The sequence below is a fragment of the Anolis carolinensis genome, chromosome 3 (genome assembly GCF_035594765.1).
Source record: "Anolis carolinensis isolate JA03-04 chromosome 3, rAnoCar3.1.pri, whole genome shotgun sequence".
NCBI lineage: Eukaryota > Metazoa > Chordata > Lepidosauria > Squamata > Dactyloidae > Anolis > Anolis carolinensis.
In genome coordinates, this window is record NC_085843.1 from 107,743,401 (window position 1) to 107,760,733 (window position 17,333).

A 17,333-nucleotide genomic window follows, 5' to 3' on the forward strand; every position below is an offset into this window, starting at 1 on the left:
CTAGGTGTGAAGATTACTGCAGACACAAACTGCAGCCAGGAAATCAGAAGATGTTTACTTCTTGGGAGGAGAGCAATGACCAATCTCGATAAAATAGTGAAGAGTAGAGACATCACACTGGCAACAAAGGTTCACATAGTTAGAGCAATGGTATTCCCTATATTAACCTATGGATGTGAGAGCTGGACCATAAGGAAGGCTGAGCAAAGGAAGATAGACACCTTTCAACTATGGTGTTGGAGGAAAATTCTGAGGGCCTTGGACTGCAAAAAGATCAAGCCAGTCCATACTCGAATAATGCCTGACTGCTCACTGGAGGGAAGGATATTAGAGGCAAAGATGAAGTACTTTGGCCACATAATTGAGAAGACAGGAAAGCTTGAAGATAATGATGCTGGGGGAAATGGAAGGAAAAGGGAAGAAGGGCCAACCAAGGGCAAGATGGATGGATGTTATCCTTGAAGTAGCTGGCTTGACCTTGAAAGAGCTGGGAGTAGTCACAGCAGACATGAGCTGGTCCATGAGGTCACGAAGAGTCGGAAGTGACTGAATGAATAAACAACATGACACAGCAGTCATCAACATGCTACATCTATCCATGTGTGAACTCACCTTAACTCACTTTTGCAGGGGCTGCTCATTCTGAATTTGGATTAAACCCAGAGCCAGTCCTACTATTATGTAGACTGAGGTGGTTGCCTCAAGTGGCAGGTGCCTTCCCTGTGTCCTTTAATAGGTTGCCATCCTTTTCTAGTATGGAGATAAGGCCAAACAGTAGAATCATTGACTCCTTGAGTTGGAGGAGACCTCGTGAGCCATCTAGTCCAACCCCTTGCCAAGATGTAAGATGTATGTATGTGTATGTTTACGATAGTCTTCCACCCCAAGCACAGATGCATCTACGTGAAAAGGAAACGTGGTAGGCTTCCCCGTGGAGTCACAGCGACTTCAGCTAATGGAGACGTCAGTTAAAGGCGGAGAAGGAGGGGGTTATAAAGAAAACCCTATTACACACAGACACACCAATTTCACTCTCCTCTGCAAGAAGAGAGAGAGGCGCGCGGACTCCACGCCAACCGAGGTTTCCAGGCGGGTTTTGGCGGGGGGAAAGGAGGACTAGACAAGGCGCTGGGCGGGAAGAGGCGGGAGAGAGCGCGCGCAGGAAGGAGGGAGGAAGGGAGACTCTCCGAGCTCTGTTGGGCGGCATACTAATCAGGCAGGTTGCCCGTGTGCAGCGCGCCGGGGGCTTCCTCCGCCGCCGCAGAAAGAAGGCTCATTTCTAGAGACCCCCCCCCCCCCTATTTTGCCAGGCGCCCTTCCGCTGAAGGGAAGCCCCTGGAGACGGAGAGGCAGAGGAGGAACTTCCCAGCCTCGCCGCCACCACAGCACCTCCGTCCTTCCTTCCGCACAGACTAGCGCGCGCTCCGGCACGCGCGCTTCCCGCTCTTTCTCCCGCTTTTTCTTCTCTCTCCCTCTCTCTCTGTGGCTCGTTGCCGCGGGTTCCTTCGACCTTCCTTCCTCCTTTCATGGCTTTCCTCCCGGCGCCTCCCACCTGCTGTGGCTCCTACCTGCTGCGGGCAAGCGCCTCCGCAGCGCCTCCGCCGTCGCCCAACTTTGGAGGCGCCGCTCCGAACTGGCGCGTCTCCTCCTCGGCGCGCCTCTGAGGGAGAGGGAAGGAGACGAAGAGGAGGAAGCGTCGGGAGCAGGAGCAGCCTTCCCGCAGCCCGGCTCAGCCCCTCGCCGCCCGAGGCTCGCCTGGGAGCCCATGGCCGCGGCCTTTGGCGGGCCCTTTCGCCCCTTTCCGGCGGAGCGCTTCTGCGTCCCCCCGCTCCTCGTCCGCCTCGGGCAGCAGCGGGGCGCGGGTCGGCAGCCTTGCATTTGACGGGGAGGCAGAGCTCGCCCCTTGAGCACGAGCCAATGCGGCGCCTCCTCCTCCTCCTTCTCCAGCTGCCCGGGTTTTAGCGGGGCTCGCTCGCCTGCCTCCCTCCTTCGGCTCCTCTTCCTCCGGCTGCGGCTCTGCCTCCCGCGGGGGCCATGCAGTCCCTCATCTCGCCGGTGACCAAGGCGATTCTGGTGGCCCTCTTCATCTTCGCCATTCTGCTCATCCTCTACGTGATCCTCTGGTACATCTGCCGCGACGTGGACTGCGACCATGGCATCTGAGCGGGCATGCCGGGCCCGGGCTTAGCGCGGTCAGAGAGGGAGAGGGAAAGGGAAAAGGAGAGCTCCCCGCCGCCGAGAAGAGGAAGGAGCAGCAGGACGAGAAAGGCAGGCAGGCAGGGGCCGAAGCCCCGAGAGAGACGGGCCAGGTCTCCTGCCGTCGGAGCCCGAGAGTGACCTTCAGCCATCAGGGTGACCCGGTGAGCCTTGCCTTGTTTACAAAGCGGGGAGGGGGACCCAACTTCTTATCTCTGGTTTAAGCGTTACAGAAAGTGAGAATGTGTTCTGAAGGCATTGCAGTGTTTACAGCTGTACTGGATCCATATGTCACTCCCTTTCAGGGTCCATTTGTGCGGAGTGTGTGTCATCCTATTGTTGAAGGCTTTAATGGCCGGAATCACTGGGTTGCTGTGAGTTTTCCGGGTTATATGGCCATGTTCCAGAAGCATTCTTCCCTGACACTTCGCCCACATCTATGGCAGGCATCCTCGGAGCTTGTGAGGTCTATTGGAAACTAGACAAGTGGGGTTTATATATCTGCGGAAGGTCCAGGGCGGGATAAAGAGCTCTTGTCTGTTGGATGCAAGTGTGACAGTTGCAATTAGTCACCTTGGTTACCATTGAAAAGCCCTGCAGCTTCAAGGTCTGGCTGCTTCTTGCCTCAGGGAATCCTTTGTTGGGAGGTGTTAGCTGGCCCTGATTGATTCATGTCTGGAATTCCTGTTTTCGGAGTGTTCTTTATTTACTGTCATGATTTTAGAGTTTTTTTTTAATACTGGTAGCCAGATTTTATTCATTTTCATGCTTTCCTCCTTTCTGCTGAAATTGTCAACATGCTTGTGGATTTCAATGGCTTCTCTGTAATCTGGCATGGTGTTTGTTAGAGTGGTCCAGCATTTCTGTGTTCTCAAATAATCTGCTGTGTCCAGGTTGGTTCATCAGGTGCTTTGCTATGGCTGACTTCTCTGCAGTGCCTTTCATGTTCCTTAATTTGAGCAACACTCAAAAAACAGGGGAATTCCAGACAGGAGACAATCAGGACCATGTATTGTTGAAGGCTTTCATGGCCGGAATCACTGGATTGTTGTTTGTTTTCTGGAACATGGCCATACTGCTTGGAAAACACACAACCCAATCAGGTCCAGTTAACACATCCCAACAAAGGATTCCCCTAGGCAGTAAGCAGCCAGACCTTGAAGCTGAAAGGCTATTCAGTACTAATCAAGGTGGCCAATTGAAACATTTACACCTGCATCAGACAAGAGTTGTTTCTCCCACCCTGGACTTTCCACAGATATATAAACCCTGCTTTCTTAGTTTCCAACACCTCATAACCTCTGAGGATACCTGCCATAGATGGAGGCGAAACGTCAGGAGAAAATGCTTATGGAACATGGCCATACAGCCGGGAAAACTCACAGCAACCCTGTGTGTCTTCCCTCTCCAATACTTGTTTTCACCTTTGTTGTTTTCCATCCGGAAACGCAAACGCAAAGTCTTTCCACTTCCTCCTGGGTTCTCTATTTTGCTAAGTTGAAGAGAGAAATTGGGGGGAGGGGGAGAGGGGGAGTTTGCCAAAGAAAGTGGAGATTCATTTGTCCAGACGGAAAGCCTTGGTCTCTTCCCCGTCCTTGGACACCCGCCGTGGGAAGGAAGGGTGCGATCACGCAGGCTCCCTTTTTTAGCCTGCGAATTGGGATGCAGGAAGGGATTGCGCTGCTCAAGGCAACCGCAAGGGTGGGAGGACCGAGGCACATTCAAAAGGTGGGAAATCAAGGTCGGGACTGAAACTTGAGGCTCTTCCCTGCAACATACGAAGGGGACACAAACATCCTCCATGGCCTGATATGCCCCTTCCCATCTTTCCCTTTGCAGCTTTGGGGGGGAATGGTTTACTAGCCAAAGCATTTGCAATAGTGTCTGAGCTGTGGGAAGAGTAAAACATACTGCATCCATCCGCTTCGAACAGTGTATGCATTTGGAGAAATCGTCCTCTCCTCCGGCTATATCGACAATGAATGGAATCCCGTTCCATTAAAACAAATAGGCGGGTGTTTGCTATTGAATTCTGGGAGAGAGGGATTGCCCCCAGCGTCAGAGAACGTGTGCACTGTTGCATCCTAAACGTTGGGAATGCTACAGGAAGTCCAACTCCTCTGTTGCCTATGTAAGGTAGAACAAAATCTAGCTTCCAGTTTTAAAAAACTGAAATCAGGACAGTAAATAAAGAACAACACTCAGAAAACAGTGGAATTCCAGACAAACAATCAGGGCTAGTTAACACCTCCCAACAAAGGATTCCCCCAGGCAAGAAACAGCCAGGCCTTGAAGCTGCCAAGCTATTTAGTGCTAATCAAGCAGAGCGGGTAGTTTGTGATAAGGACCATTTATCATGGTGACCTTCCTTTGGTAAAAGAGGAGTAAGAGGGGAGGGGAGATACCAGACACAGTGACTAGAAGGAGATGACCAAAATAAGACATCCTTCTGAAATGCAAGGATAATAAATCTTCATGCTCTTCGTTGGATTGGCAGAATTGGGCTGGAATTTAAACATAGAGACCATGAGGTGCACTCTTCTTACTTGGTGTATCAACTCTATAAGAAAGAAATATGATCTGTCATAGGCAGAATTTTCAGCAATGAAGAAGGATATTTTGGGAGAAGGGATTACAAAAACATGCTCTGGTAGACAAAGTGCAACTCTGTGATCTATGAGGATGTTGCATGGCATTGCCTGAAGGTGCCTTCTTATCCCTGAAGCCTTGTTTATGTAGGCTGGGGAAAAAAAGTGTGTGTGTGTTGGGAGTGGGCAGGAGAGAGATCTCCTTATAAATCAGTATTTTGTCTTTGGCTCCAGCTCACAATGAATCTCACAAGGTCTTCTGGTTTGTCTGGTTGGTCAGTCTTGACATTACTGTTAATGCATTTTACCACCCTAATATGATTGCGGCAGTGGTGTCATCAGTGTTTACATGCCCAGTGACTACAGGGCTGAATCCATTTGTTTGTCCTTCTCTCCTCCTCCTCTACTGAAATGCCAGCTGCTCAAGACCGTGAGCAAGTAAAAGGTCACAAGTCAATGTTTAAAACAGCCAGCTCATCTTTGCCAACATCCCCTTGCCCCTCTTTACTGCAATGGTAGACTGCTAGTGCCTGAGCATTAGCTTGGGTACCGCAGAGCTTTTCGTAAATGGCAACAACATTCTTCAAAAATCTAAGATGTTTCTGATGTTATATGCTTATTTCATAACAAATGGATATGCAACCCATGGCAGGAAAATGCTGTTCTGTATATTATTGTGTGCTTTCAAGCCATTTCCATCTTATAATGACCCTAAGGCAAACCTATCATGGGGTTTCTTGGCAATAATAATAATAATAATAATAATAATAATAATAATAATAATAATAATCCTGTATTTCTAGACCACCCTCTCTCCCCATAGGGACTCAGGGTGGTTAATATACATATAAATGGCAAACATTCAATGTCACAATTTCTTCATTAACATCAGAAGTATAAAATGACAATAACATACACATTATAATACAAATTCCACATTAGAAAAACAATAAATTTAAATATGACAGTCAGTAAAAACATTATTGCACAGAGCGAGTGAATACCTGGACCAATTTAAGTGACTAAGTTGCTGAAAATGTTCAGTCCTTGTTCTAGTTTCATTTAAGACCATAGTTGCTATGGGGTGGCAGTTATGTTAGTCCTCCTCTCCGTATGCTAAAGTACATAGATGTGTCTTTAACAGTTTCTTAAAGGAGAGGAGGGTGGGGGCCATTTTAATTTCTTTAGGGAGGGAGTTCCAGAGGCGAGGGACTAACACGGAGAAGGCCCCCTCTCGTTCCCATCAGCTGCGCTTGTGACGGGGGTGGGATTGAGAGCAGGGCCTCCTCCACTGACCGAAGTGCCTGAGATGGTCTATACAGGAAGATACAATTTGACAAATAGCCTGGACCTGAGCTGTTTAGGGCTTTATAGGTAACGACCAGCACTTTGTATTTAGCTCAGAAATGGACCAGCAGCCAGTGGAGCTGTCACAACATGGGAGTGGTTCTCTCCCTGTACGGGGCTCCAGTTAGTAACCTGGCTGCCGATCGCTGAACTAGCTGTAGTTTCCGAACTATCTTCAAAGGCAGCCCCGCGTCCAAACGGGATGTGACTAAGGCGTTTGTTTAGAAGGGATTTCCTTTGCCCTCCCCTGAGGTCGAGAGAGTGGGACTTGCCCAAGGTCACCCAGTGAAACACCCTCCAAACAAATCTTGCCAAGAAAACTCCCATGATAAATTCACGTTAGTGTTGCCATAAGTCAGAAATGTTCTTGAACAACAACAACGATAAATATGTGCACATGATACATTTTTAAACAGCAGTGCATCTGTGTGTCTAGGAAACTGTTTTTCCATCTCTCATAATACAGCAGTATAAGCACAATTATTTCATATTCTTTCTGCCAGTCATCATACTCAAACTGAGAAAAAAATATATGAATTTATATATTTGTACTTTGCAAATATATACGATATGACACTATGCATGGTATTGTTACACTGCTACAAGTTTAAAGATTGTATAATACAAGAGATCTTGTTTCTTAACAGTTATGTGAACGTAAGATCCATTTCTTAAAATAAAAAAACAATGGTACTATCAATCAAATAAGGTGCTCTAACTATGAAATTCTATATAGGCCTTCTTAGCAGTAACTCTCATTGAGTCAGTGAGGCCTGTAGGGTCACAACCCTAAAATTATCGTATTGTTGTCTGGCAAGCTATTCTGGTAATGCATTCTGTGCATATTTACTTTAAAGTAAATCCATTTAACTCAATGCAATTTACCTGTGAATAAACAAATATACTATCACATTTTTCATATTACTGCAGAATAACTCCCGTCAAACTTTACAGTACAAATATCTGATATCTTTAGACCGTATTAAGTTCTTTTGCTGCTGCTCAGTCGCATACTCGTTTCTGACTCTTCATTACCTCATGGACCAGTCCACGCCAGAGCTCCCTGTCAGCCGTCAGCGCCCCCAGTTCCTTCAAGGTCAAGCCAGTCCCTTCAAGGATACCGTCCATCCATCTCGCCCTTGGTCGGCCTCTCTTCCTTTTTCCTTCCATTTTCCCCAGCATCATGATCTTTTCCAAGCTTTCCTGTCTTCTCATGATGTGGCCAAAATACTTCAACTTTGCCTCTAATATCCTTCCCTCCAGTGAGCAGCCCGGCATTATTTCCTGGATGATGGACTGGTTGGATCTTCTTGCGGTCCAAGGCACTCTCAGGATTTTCTTCCAGCACCAGAGTTCAAAATACACGCCTACCTGTATTTTATAATGTGTTTTATGAATACTGATTTAAGTTAATAATAATTTTTAACTGATTTATATTGCACTGTATAATTTTTATATATGCATTTTATTGTAAGCCGCCCTGAGTCCCCTGGTGGGTGAGAAGGGCGGGATATAAATATTGTAATAAATAAATAAATAAATAAATAAAAGCGTCTATCTTCCTTCGCTCAGGCTTCCTTATGGTCCAACTCTCGCATCCATAGGTTACTATGGGGAATACCATTGCTTTGACTATGCGGACCTTCTTTGCCAATGTGATGTCTCTGCTCTTCACTATTTTATCAAGGTTGGCCATTGCCCTCCTTCCAAGAAGTAAACGTCTTCTGATTTCCTGGCTGCAGTCTGCATCTGCAGTGATCTTCGCGCTTAGAAATATAAAGTCTGTCACTGCCTCCACGTTTTCTCCTTCTATTTGCCAGTTATCAATAGGTGTTGGTTTTCTTGATGTTTAACTGCAACCCAGCTTTTGCACTTTCTTCTTTCACTTTGGTGATAAGGCTCCTCAGCTCTTCCTTACTTTCGGCCATCAGAGTGGTATCATCTGCATACCTAAGGTTGTTAATGTTTCTTTCAGCAATTTTGGAATCGTCAAGCCCCGCACGTCGCATGATATGTTCTGCGTACAAGTTGAATAGGTAGGGTGAAAGTATGCAGCCCTGCCGTACTCCTTTCCCAATCTTGAACCAGTCTGTTGTTCCGTGATCTGTTCTTACCGTGGCTACTTGGTCTTTATACAGATTTCTCAGGAGACACAAAGTGACTTGGTATCCCCATACCACCAAGAACATGCCACAGTTTATTATGATCCACACAGTCGAAGGCTTTAGAATAGTCAATAAAGCAGAAGTAGATGTTTTTCTGAAACTCCCTGGCTTCTTTCATTATCCAGCGGATATTGGCAATTTGGTCTCTCGTTCCTCTGCCTTTTCTGAACCCAGCTTGGACATCTGGCAACTCTCGCTCCATGTATTGCTGGAGTCTGCCTTGCAGGATCTTGAACATTACCTTACTGGCATGGGAAATAAGTGCCACTGTACGGAAGTTTGAGCATTCTTTAGCGTTTCCCTTTTTTGGTATGGGGATATAAATAGATTTTTTCCAATTGATGGCCAATCTTGTGTTTTCCATATTTGCTGGCATATGGCATGCATCACCTTGATAGCATCACCTTCCAAGATTTTAATCAACTCAGCTGGGATCCCGTCTCCTGCTACCTTGTTATTGGCAATGCTTCTTAAGGCCCATTCAACCTCACTCCTCAGGATGTCTGGTTCTAATTCACTCACCACACTGTCAAAGCAATCCTCTGTATTATTATCCTTCCTATACAGATCTTCTGTATATTCTCGCCACCTTTTCTTGATCTCTTCAGCTTCTGCTAGGTCCCTGCCATCTTTGTTTTTGATCATGCTCATTTTTGCCTGAAATTTGCCTCTGATTTTTCTGATTTTCTGGAAGAGGTCTCTCGTCCTTCCTATTCTATTGTCTTCTTCTACTTCCACACATTGCTTGTTTAAAAATAGTTCTTTGTTTCTTCTGGCTAACCTCTGGAATTGTGCATTTAGTTGGGCATATCTTCCCCCTATCGCTGTTTCCTTTCACCTTCCTTCTTTCTTGGGCTACTTCCAGTGTCTCAGCAGACAACCATCTTGCCTTCTTGGTTTTCTTTTTCCTTGGGACATACTTTGTTGCTGCCTCCTGAACAATGTTGTGGACTTCTGTCCACAGTTCTTCTGGGACTCTATTTATTAAATCTAGTCCCTGAAATCTAGTCCCTGAAATCTATTCTTCACTTCCATTGCATATTCACTAGGAATATTTGTGAGATCATATCTAATTGGTCTGTGCATTTTCCCCATTCTCTTTCGTCTGATTCTAAATTTTGCAATAAGAAGTTCGTGATCTGAACTACAGTCAGCTCCAGGTCTTGTTTTCACCGACTGGATGGATGTCCGCCACCTTTGGCTGCAAAGGATGTAGTCAATCTGATTTTGGTGTTGACCATCTGGTGAAGTCCATGTATAAAGCCATCTTTTAGGTTGTTGGAAGAGAGTGTTTGTTATGCACAGTGAGTTTTCCTGGCAAAATTCTATCAGCCTACGTCCTGTCTCATTTGGTTGTCCCAAACCATGCTTGCCTGTGATTCCAGTTGTCATTTGACTGCCCACCTTAGCATTCCAGTCTTCTGTAAAAAGAGAATAATGTCTCTTTTTGGTGTGTTATCCAGTAGGTGCTGCAGATCCTCATAGAACTTATCTGATTCTGCTTCTTCAGCAGCTGTGGTTGGGGCGTATATTTGGATCACTGATGTTAAATGGCTTGCCTTGAACTTGAATTGAGATCATTATCATTTTTTGGGTTGTATTCAATCACTGCTTTCGCAACTTTATTATTAACTATGAAGGCTACTCCATTTCTTCGGTGTTCCTCTTGTCCGCAGTAGTAGATCTGATGGTCATCTTTTGTGAAGTTGCCCATTTCAGTCCGTTTCAGTTCACTGACTCCCAGAATGTCTATCTTTAATCTTGACATCTCGCCAATAACCACGTTGAGTTTGCCCTTGCTCATAGATCTTACATTCCAGGTTCCTATAGTGTGTTGATCTTTAGAACATTGAATTTGTCATTCACCTCCAGCACCGTCAGCCGTTAGCCTTCCTTTCAGCTTTGAGCTAACTGCGTCATCACATCTGGGGCTAGTTGGACTACTCTTCTGCTCTTCCCCATTAGCATTTTGACCATCTTCCGACGTGGGAGTCCTATCTTTCGATGGTATACAAACATTTCTCTGGTTGTACTGATCCATGTAGTTTTCATGGCAAGAATACTAGGGTGGTTTGCCATTACCTTCCCCAGGGATTGTATTTAGTCTGACCTCTCTGCCATGACCTTCCCATCTTGGGTGGCCCTGCACGGTATAGCTCATGGCATCATTGAGGCGCTCAAGCCCCAGCACCACGTCAAGGTAACGATCCTTTGCATATGGTTCTTTTACTATACAGTATATTATAACCTTAAAACAAACTCAAGTATGTGGAAGAAGAAGTTTGTAAACACTGTATTTATGTTGTGATTAAGTACAAATTTACAGTTGCCTCTTTTACTAGAAAGAAACTATCTGGAATATTACATAAATGCTTAGGAAAGAAGTAATTTCCTTGAATATTCCTTGGAAGGTCAGTTTGAATCCTACATGATGCTTCTTATGCTTAGTGTTTCTTCATTCAGTAATTAAAGAGAATGAGAGAAGCATGCTATTTCAGGCACTTGCATTCTGTTTTCTCATTTGCATTCATCATTTTGCTAAAGAGTGTGAACAGGAGCAGATGATCTATGATCTACTCAAAAGATTTTTAGGAATAGGCATGTCAGGATTTGCATTGTACTGGATCAAAATGTGTGTAGGCTTAGTCCAGTACAGGCAGCTGCCAAGTTATAGAGTCAATTTCCCTTCCTAGTGGTAGATTTCTCTCACTTCCTGTTGTCTCACCCCAGTTTTTAACTATGAGTAGTTTGTAAGTCAGATGTTTGTAACTCGGGGACTGTCTGTATTGTACATGCTAATTAACAATGGCTGTCTAGGGAGAGAACATTTCCATCAACTGTTACCTTTTAAATGGAAGTCCCAGGGATCCCCAGTTTCTAAAACACTGGCTCTTCCTAGTGGAATGGTGGATCAGCTCTGGATAATTTAAACCTTACCCAGAGCTACTGAACCCCATGTCCCAAATAGATTTCTCACATTGGATAGATTTATTTATTTATTTACATCATTTCTATCCCGCCTTTCTCACCCAAGGGGACTCAAGGCAGCTTATATTCTTTAAACTTTGGAGTAAAGCCCAGAATGGATTCACTACCACACTGCCATGGACTAGTTAGTAGTCATTATTGGCATCCTCACAGAATTATGATTGGGGTTGTTGTATGTCTTTCGGGCTGTGTGGCCATGTTCCAGAAGTATTCTCTCCTGACGTTTTGACCACATCTATGGCAGGGATCCTCAGAGGTTGTGAGGTATGGATAAACTTAGGCAAGGAACGGAAAGAATATATATCTGTGGAGAGTCCAGGGTGTGGCAAGAGTCCTTTGTCACTGGGAAGCCAACATTAATGTTTCAGTTAATCACCCTAATTAGCATTGGAAAGATTTTGTCTCTTGCCTGGGGGGCATCCTTTGTTCAGTCATTAGCTGTCCTCTGCCCTCAGAGTGTTAGTTCCCATCTACTGTTTTGATTTTAGAGTTTTTTAATACTGGCAGCCAGATTTTGTTCATTTTCATGGTTTCTTCCTTTCTGTTGAAGTTGTCCACATGCTTGTGGATTTCAATGGCTTCTCTGTGTTGTCTGACATGATAGCTGTTGGAGTGGTCGAGCATTTCTGTGTTCTCAAATAATATACTGTGTCCAGGCTGGTTCATCAAGTGCTCTGCTATGGCTGATTTCTCTGGTTGAATTAGTCTGCAGTGCCTTTCATGTTCTTTGACTCTTGTTTGGGCGCTGCGTTTGGTGGTCCCTATGTAGACTTGTCCACAGCTACATGGTTTCCGGTAGACTCCTGCAGAGGAGAGAGGATCCCTCTTGTCTTTCGCTGACCCCTCTGAACCCCCCCCCTCTCTCTCACACATATATGTTGATGAAAAGCTAGGATAGATTTTCTGTGTGCTTTCTTGAGTTCTTTGAAGGAAAAGAAAAACAGAAAAGTAATTCGTAATTGATATAAATGTCCTAAAAACCATTAGCTATAATTCAGGCTTTGTCAGAGCAAAGGACATGCTAACTTCTTTCTAGACAGAGGCTTTCATGTCTTTCACAGCTATCTATAGCAGAGAAATGGTTCAGGTTCAGGTTTTGGTTTTTCCATGTTGTAGCATTAGTAACACAAATATGCAGGACTTGTTGAACTTTTCCCTTTTATTCAGTTTCTAAATGCACAGAAGTAAAAGAGTTGGCAATTTGCCTTTTCGTGGTCAGTGTATAAATCAGAAGCAGAAAGAAGAACTAGGCTTTGAAATGCAAACGTGAACTTTAAATTCTGCTTTAAACATCTTTTCTGTTTTATATGTACGCAGGCTTGGTAAGACGTCAATCCTTATATAATCTGAAACTGTGCTGTAAAAAGGATTAGAGCTACCATACATTGAAGCATACCATTTTATTCGAACTTTCTCATACTGCTACTCAGTACTATAACCTGTGTTATATCCACCACTATTAGTATTTGGGTAAATGCGAATAGTTACAGGAAATACAAGCAATGAAGAATAATGAATAGCTTTGTGTTTTTCAATCTAAATCTATCTAATCTAATCAATCTAAATCTAAATCTAATCTAAATCTAAATCCATAATAAAAGCGAAAACCCGTATGTGTGTATGTGGCACGGATGTCTGCTCACACAGACAGCCTCCGGCCTCCACAAACAGGCTATACTTCCCACTCCTGAGAACCCAGCAAGTCACTCTTTTCCACCCTCATGACCTACTGAACATACTGCAGGTATTTGTGGGAACGGACCTTGATTTTGGGAGTTGTAGTTCACCTCCATCCAAAGACCACTGAACCCAGCCAATGACGAATCTAGACCAAACTTGGCACACAGACTGAATATTGCCTGCTGTGGATACTGATAGATATTTCGGGGCAATTAGCCCGGGAATCTGGAAATTGCAGTAGTTCACCCCCATCCAGAGAGTACTGCACCACACCTGGTACACATGCCCAAAATGTATAATACTAGCAGGGTTTCAGGAGGATTCAGCCACGATTCTGGGAATTGTAGTTCATCCACTCCAAACACAAAACATAACATTAAAAGACAAATACGTAATACCATTCTCAAATGACCCGGGCATCGCCGGGTCCCCAAGCTAGTATATAATAAAGGGAAAATTTGGCTTTCAGCAGTTATATTTAGAATATTAAATACCTAAGTATATTAGGCAGTAGTCCTAGGCAAATTTACACTAGGGAGTAAGTCTCACTTTAGTCAGCAGAAAATACTCCTGAGTATATGCTTGAGATTGGACCGTTACGTATCTAGTGTGCAGTCCTATCCTGATCAAACAGTTGCAAAGCATCAACTAATTTAATTGTAGCAGGACTGTAGCTCTTCTGACAAATTTTTAGTACACATGCCATTCATTGTTATCTTTTTGATTAAGAAGTGGAGGATTTGTTGGAAACACTGATTAACTTTGAGTGAGTCACATATTCTCAGTATCAGAAAACAACGTAATAGATTCACTTTAGGGTCATCATAAGTCAGAAATGGTATGACTGCAGCCCTTCTGACTGTAGTAACAGATTAAACACATCGAAATGCATATAACAAATACCATAGTTCCATTTATTTCAGTGGGTCTTCTATGGGTCAGATTACACTATGTAACACAATTTGAAAAAAGTATGTTCCTGGTTTTAAGTGGTTATTTTTTGTTTAACTGTGTGGTACTTAACTTTAAAAGTACTGTAGTTGTTATACTCCAGAAGCTTTTTTTCTGTGACTGTCACAAACTATGTTGGATTAGTTGAGACTCTATGAGATATTCATTGAAAAACTATTAGCAAAATGTGCTGCAGGCTGTTTTGCAAAAACAAAATTTTTGCAGTTTAATAAACTTTGTCATGTTTTTATAACAGAACCAATTACGAAATGACAATAACCCAGGAACAAAAATCATGGTACATAGTGTTATTGTTAAATTAAGGCTCATAGCAAGAAAATTAGTAATGCTGGCACATTCTTTTCTTAAAATGCCTTGCTAGAAGTATTTTGTCTTTAAGTCTTTAATAAAATCCCATACCTAAAACTTGACAAATATTTTTATCAACCTTTAGTAGGTTTTAACATGTATTTTCAGTTTCAGTTTTAACGTGTATTTTCTTTCAGTTTTATGCAATGTATTATAATACATTCCATAAAGAAGCACATTTTAAAAATATTAAAAGGTAAAGGTTTCCCCTGACGTTAAGTCCAGTCATGTCTGACTCTGGGGGTTGGTGCTCATCTCCATTTCTAAGCCGAAGAGCCAGCGTTGTCCGTAGACACCTCCAAGGTCATGTGGCCGGCATGACTGCATGGAGCTCCGTTACCTTCCCGTCGGAGCGGTACCTATTGACCTATTCACATTGGCATGTTTTCGAACTGCTAGGTTGGCAGAAGCTGGAGCTAACAGCGGGCGCTCACTCTGCTTCCGGGATTCGAACCTGGGAGCTTTCAGTTTGCAAGTTCAGCAGCTCAGTGCTTTAACACATTTCGCCACCGGGGCGAATATGAATATATATATATATATATATATATATATATATCTCGATATTTTTCTACCTGGTTGATAAAACCCTGAAATTATAATTTGCTTTGGTGGAAATTGCCATTTTATAATGGGGGAGGGGTGAGGTAAATGGACCAAATGGCCTCCAGGTGTGTGTCCAAATTACAAAATTATAGCAGTTCAAGCCCACATAAATTTAATGACTACATCCTATGAAATCCTGTGATTTCTATTTTTGTGGTGTCTTTAGCCTTTTCTGTCAAAGAGCTCATCAAACTATAAATATCTGAATCTGGAGGGGAGAGTCATGGGAACTACAGTGATGTCAAATTGCTACAATTCTGCAGTTTATCCACATACACATTTGATGATTACCTAATAATGTATGCCATGTTCATAGTTAACAGGCAGTTTGCTAGATGAGAAATGGCTTCAGAGGTATGAAGGACTGTGTACATCATAAATAAACATGTATATGATTGTAGAATAATGCATAGATTTTGCTCCTGGCTGAAATGAATGGTTAAATTTTTATTCCATATGTTGGGAACACAAATATAGAGAATATGGAGAGTATTTGTTTATTAAGATTAGGGCCAGTCTGTGGCGCAGGCTGGTTAGTAGCCAGCTGCAATAAATCACTATGACTAAGAGGTCATGAGTTTGAGGCTAGCCCTGGCAGAGTGAGCACCTGAGTATTAAAATAAAAAATAGCCCTGCTTGTTGTTGACCTAAGCAACCCAAAAGATAGTTGCATCTATCAGGTAGGATATTTAGGTAGCACTTATATGTGGGGAGGCTAATTTAACTAATTTACGGCACCATAAAAATCATCCAGCTGCTGTTTGGAATGAAGAAGTCGGCATCACAGTGGATGATGAAGCAGCTGCTCCCCCTGTGACCGGAATCGAGTATACCCTCAGGAAGCCGGAGAAAGTTAAATTGCCTCTGTGTCTGTATCTGTCTCTACGTTCATATGGCATTGAAAGTTTGCCTTGTATGTGTACATTGTGGTCTGCCCTGAGTTCCCTTCGGGGTGAGAATGGCGGAATATAAATACTGTAAATAAATAAATAATAAATAAATAAGGTATAACTAACATGGTACGTGTTTGTGTGTGTTCATTCATTTATACCCTCCAGCAAGAGAATTATGTTGATATCATCCAAATCTGTGTATGGGTTCCTGATCAAAAGGGTATGCCATGATTAAAACAAAATCCAACTATGTTAAAGTAACCTTCAGGTCTGATGACATATTTCTATAATTCAGATCCCCAAGGGTTTCATGCATAATAGGCTTTTTCTTTGGATCCAAAAATTAGGTCTCTTTCGGAGCAATACTGTCTTGCACATATTTATATACAAGTGCCTGGATCCAGCAAGGAAGAACCAAACATTTAACCAGTCTTCCATGTGAATGACCAAATTCATATTTGCCTCAGAATGTTTATCCAGGAACCACTGGACTGATTCAATCTGTCATTTGATGTAAAAGACACATATGTATTCAGAGTAATCAATTTTATACATGTTTTATTCCTCTCAGCTGTGCTTGTTTGGGACCAAGATCAATAACACTGTAACACGATTTTTGTTTCTGTGTTATAAACATCGTTTCCTAATTGTTTCTATGATAAAAATACAGGAAAAGTCTATTAAACTGCAAAAACTTTGTTTTTGCAGGACATTCTGCAGAACATTCTGCCAATAGTTTTTCAATGAGTATCTCATGGAGTTTCAACCAATTCAACATAGTTTTTGGTAACCACAAAAAGTTTCTGGAGTATAACAACTACTTTCAAAGTAAGTACCACACAAATAAACAAGAAATACACTTTCAAACTAGGAACAGAAAACTTTTAAAATTTTGTTGCATAGTGTAATTGTCCTTTAAAATTACAAACATAAACATGTATTGCTTGCCTTTAAAGGAGAGTAAATTCTACTGCTGTCTCAAAATGAGTTGACTTTTCATCAAAGTTTAATAAAAACAGCATAATAATAATCACAATGCTTTTAAAAATATTTTGCAGAATGTGGAGGAAAGCAGTTTCACGATTAGACACAAAATTTACATGTAGTCTATTTCTTATTTTATATAGATTAATATAATAATGTGGATTGGGTATCCTTTATCTCACATGCTTGGGACCAGAAATGTTTTGGAGTTCAGATTTTCTCATTTTAGAATACCCGCTTTTACAATTTGTGTACATAATGAGATATCTTAGAGATGGAAGCTAAGTCTAAACATGAAATTCATTGATGTTTCATACACATAGTCTAAACATAACTTTATATACTATATTTTAAATATAGTCCATTGGGGCATTGAAACTTCAGAAAACAAATGTTGCACTATTTCAGTCACCCATGTAGACAATATTGGGAGTATTTCATATTTTAGAATTATGGATAAGGGATGCTCAACCTGTAATAATAACAATTAGTATCTTGTCTTTCTCCCAAAATTCTTGAAAGGTATTCATGGAAAATAAGGAATAACTGTGCATACATAATAGGTTCAA

General features: G+C 42.7%; 1 protein-coding gene across 1 annotated transcript in view; it reads left to right on the forward strand.

The window, feature by feature from the left end:
• The first annotated feature begins 2,225 nt into the window (after positions 1-2,225).
• Positions 2,226-17,333, forward strand: part of zbed1 (zinc finger BED-type containing 1) — a 222,304-nt gene continuing 207,196 nt past the window's right edge. Inside the window, exon 1 of the mRNA XM_062975319.1 lies at positions 2,226-2,360. The gene's annotated coding sequence lies outside the window, so the exon portion shown is untranslated. The remainder of the gene's footprint in view (positions 2,361-17,333) is intronic.